The sequence below is a fragment of the Mirounga angustirostris genome, unplaced genomic scaffold, assembly GCF_029215605.1.
Source record: "Mirounga angustirostris isolate CCGP_5_RB_7025 unplaced genomic scaffold, mMirAng1.0.hap1 SCAF_5, whole genome shotgun sequence".
Lineage (NCBI taxonomy): Eukaryota > Metazoa > Chordata > Mammalia > Carnivora > Phocidae > Mirounga > Mirounga angustirostris.
Window position 1 is genome coordinate 64582608 of NW_026991713.1, and position 4259 is coordinate 64586866.

The following is a 4259-nucleotide window of genomic DNA, read 5'->3' on the forward strand; positions in this document are numbered from 1 at the left end:
TTCCACTTCAATAGCAGCTGACACACAACTGTAGAGGCCACTGTCTAAATATCAGAGCCAAGGAATATTGAAATATATTTTAGGTGAACTCCTTACTAGCAAAGTTGTTTATGACCCCAAAACCACACAAAACTCAGCTTGTAACAATCAATTCAAAACCAAGTGTTGTGCACTGGGAGCATACCAGACTAGTTGGAACATCTGGTCTAGTACCAACCTCAACATCATTTTGCTATGAGACCTTAGGCAATGCATTCTTATCATGTGTAAGATAAAGGCTTTAAAGTTCACTATGATACCACCCTCACTGCGAGTCTATGACCTTACTATTCTGAGAAGGAATCACTTGCCCATGGGCTTCCTAGCCTTTAACCATAAAAGGTTTTCCAGGCTTAACCACTGGGGCTCTTCTTCCTTCTTTTGACTCCAGGACATACCTGACTTGCATGTGCATGATATTTTTATTAAAAGAGTGATGAAGTAGGGTGAAGGTATAGAGATGATGACAAGATAGTGCTACTAGTTAGAAAAGAAGGGCAAGTGAAGAGATTGTATCTGAGAAGACACTTCCTTATCCTGAGTTTCCTGTTTTGGTCTATAGGTAAGGAGGTATATTGTCTGTGAGTAGGAAACTCCTGTTCACGGAGAAAGACTCAGATCAATTTCTTACCAAGTGGAAAAATCATTCATTTCTTTTGAGGGACTGAATCTCTAAGCAACCATGAAAAATATCAGTGTAATTACTGAGTTTGTCCTTCTGGGATTGTCTAGTGACCCCCAGATCCAGACCATGCTCTTTGTGCTGTTCCTGGGGATTTACCTTCTGACTTTGATGGGTAATCTGGTGATGATCCTGGTGATCAGGGTTGATTCTCATCTCCACACCCCCATGTACTTCTTCCTTGGACACCTATCCTTCCTGGATCTCAGTTTCTCCTTAGTCACTGTGCCCAAAATGCTACAGAACTTCCTATCTCAGAAGAAAAGCATCTCGGTGTGGGGATGCATCACTCAGAGTTTCTTTTTCACTCTCTCTGGGGGAACAGAAGCTTGTCTGCTCTCTGCCATGGCCTATGACCGCTATGCTGCCATCTGCCACCCTCTGTTCTACACCATGGTCATAAACAGACCTCTCTGTATTGTGACTGTGAGCATAGCTTGGACAATGGTATTTCTGATTTCCTTGATGAATAGTCTCTTCATCCACAAGTTACATTTCTGTGAGTCCAACATCATCCCCCATTTCAGCTGTGAGCTACCTCCACTTTTTCCTCTGTCCTGTACTGATCCCATTGTCAACGAGATTCTTCTAGCAGTGTCATGTGCATTTCTAGGGCTGCTGACACTTCCTCTGATCCTCTTCTCTTACTCCAGAATCATTTCTGCCATTCTGAACATCCACTCCTCTAAAGGCCAAGCCAAAGCCTTCTCTACCTGCTCCTCCCACCTCACCGTGGTGCTCTTGTTCTATGGGACAGCTCTATTCAGGCTCAGTGTTGGAGCGAGTGATCTCCATTCAGTACAGTGTGATCACATCCTTGCTGAACCCCCTCATCTACAGCCTCAAGAACCAGGAGGTGAAGGCAGCTCTGCAGAGGATGCTGAAGCAACAAAAGTGTGCCTTAGGGTAGAAAAAACCTGTGTGATTCTGCTCAAGAAATAGAACAAAATTATTTCTAAAGAAGAAAGATTTTTATAGGCCTACAGCACTTGGGGAAATTGCATTTCAATTAAATTCAAGTATGTGTCTGGACTTCAAAGCAATTATAACAAAATGGGTGCTGGGGGGAAAGAGTTTGAGGTACTGGCTTCTATCTAGCAGCACTTTGTAAAATAATCTGAGGGAGGGATCTTGGCTTCATCTGAGAAGATAGCAGGTGAAGTGTATTTGGAGCAGAGCAGGGTGTCTGGCCAAATTGATTATTTCTGGATGTGTCTTTGAGGGTATTTCCAGAAAAATTTGAATCGATGTAAGTAAAGAAGATTGCCCTCACCAATGTGGGTGGGTATCATCCAATCTGTCGAGGCCCCAAATACAACAAAACTGCATTGGCAGGGTGAATTTGCATTCTCTGCTTGAAATGGAACATCTGTTCTCCTGCCCTCAGACATTGGTGCTCCTGTTCTTGGGCCTTCAGACTCAGGTTGGAACTTACACCACTGACTCCCCTGGTTCTTAGCCTTTTGGGTTTGGACTGGAATTATACCACTGGCTTTCCTTGGCCACCAGCTTGCAGGCAGCAAATCATGGGATTTCTCAGCCTCCATAACCATGCCAGACAATCCGTCATAATAAATCTCTATTCTATTCTATTCTATTCTATTCTATTCTATTCTATTCATTCTGTTTTCTGGAAAAGTACAACCAATACAGCAGGGAAAAGTGAAAAAGAAAAATTAATAGATTGTCAGATTGAAAATCAGTATATTGTGCCTATTTTATTTGCCCTAAACTCTCCTGCCTGGGGGCTTACATCTAAAAATATAGTTTGTGCATCTGCTCCTGTGAATCACTATTTTTGTATCCTTTGGATAAATACCTAGTAGTGCAATTGCTTATAGCAGCCCTATCCACAATAGCCAAAACATAGAAAGAGCCCAAATGTCCATCAACTGATGAATGGATAAAGAATATGTGGTATGTATATGCACTCGAATATTACTCAGCCATCAAAAAGAATGAAATCTTGCCATTTGCAATGATGTGGCTGGAATTAGAGTGTATTATGGTAAGCAAAATAAGCCAGTCAGAGAAAGACAAATACCATATGATTTCACTCTTATGTGGAATTTAAGAAACAAACCAGATGAACATAGGGGAAGGGAAGGAAAAATAAGATAAAGACAGAAAGGGAGGCAAACCATAAGAGACTCTTAAATATAGGGAACAAACTGAAGGTTGCTACAGGGGAGGTGCGTGCGGGGATGGGGTGATTGGGTGATGGGCATTTAGGAGGGCACTTGATGTAATGAGCACTGGGTGTTCTATGTAAATGATGAATCACTAAATTCTACCATAAAACTAATACTACACTATATATGAACTAACTTGAACTTAAATAAAATTTTAAAAAATAAAAATATAAAAATATAGTATGTGAATTTGATCCAAATACATATTGTATACCAGTATATGGAGAGGGGGATAGATATAAATCATTCTAGAAGCAAAATTAAAAGATCAACAAGATACCCGTTGGGTCTACTTAATAAACATAAATATATAACAGCAGCTTCCCGAGCAATGTTAAAGACAACCTAAATAAATGGAGACTAATATACTATGCTTATGAATTGGTAGACTGGGTATTTTAAAGATGTCAATTGTTCCAAGTTGATTTATATATTCAGAATAATGTCAGTCAAAAATCTGGAATAGTATTCCAGACAAGGTACCCTTTTTATAAATTTAAAAAGTCGATTCTAAAATTTATCAAGAAGTAAAATGGTCCAAAAAATGCCAAGCTACTCTTGAAGTTAAGAAGAACAAAGTAGATGATCTTGTTCTACTAGATATATCAAGATTTATTATAAAACTAATCAAGATTTTCTATTACTAACACAGAGACGGACAAATACAGCAATGGAAAAGGAAAGAGAACTCAGAAATGGGCCCCAAATACTGAGATGGCAAGACATATCAATTTGTTCAGGGTGGACTTTTCAATCAATACAGATGGATGATTAGCTATCCAGGTAGAAAATTATTTAAATTTTATCCTTACCCACCATAGGCAAAAATCAACTCCCATTAGACTGAAGTACTAAATATGAAATCTTTATATTATAAATCTTTCATAAAATCATATAGGACAGGGGTGCCTGCATGGCTCAGTTGTTAAGTGTCTGCCTTTGGCTCAGGTCATGATCCCAGGGTCCTGGGATCGAGCCCCGCATTGGGCTCCCTGCTCCATGGAAAGCCTGCTTCTCCCTCTCCCACTCCCCCTGCTTGTGTTCCCTCTCTCACTGTCCCTCTTTCTGTCAAATAAATAAATAAAATCTTTAAAAAAAATAAAATAAAATCATATAGGACAATGTGTTGATGGTAAAGAAGGATTTTTAAAAACAAGATATGAAAAGCACTCACTACAAAAAATTGATAAATACAATTATATGTATATATGTAATTTATATATATGCAATTATATTAAAATTATGAACCTTATAAAAAATCTCATAAGAATGAAAAGACAAACCACAAAGTAGGAAAAATATTTGCCACACACATGAACAGCAAAATCCTAGTATCCTACATTATA

The 4259-nt window shown here is 38.9% G+C and overlaps 1 pseudogene; it reads left to right on the plus strand.

Annotated features, from left to right (window-relative positions):
- The first annotated feature begins 721 nt into the window (after positions 1 to 721).
- LOC123839121 (olfactory receptor 8S1-like) lies at positions 722 to 1631 on the plus strand (annotated as a pseudogene).
- Positions 1632 to 4259: the final 2628 nt, after the last annotated feature.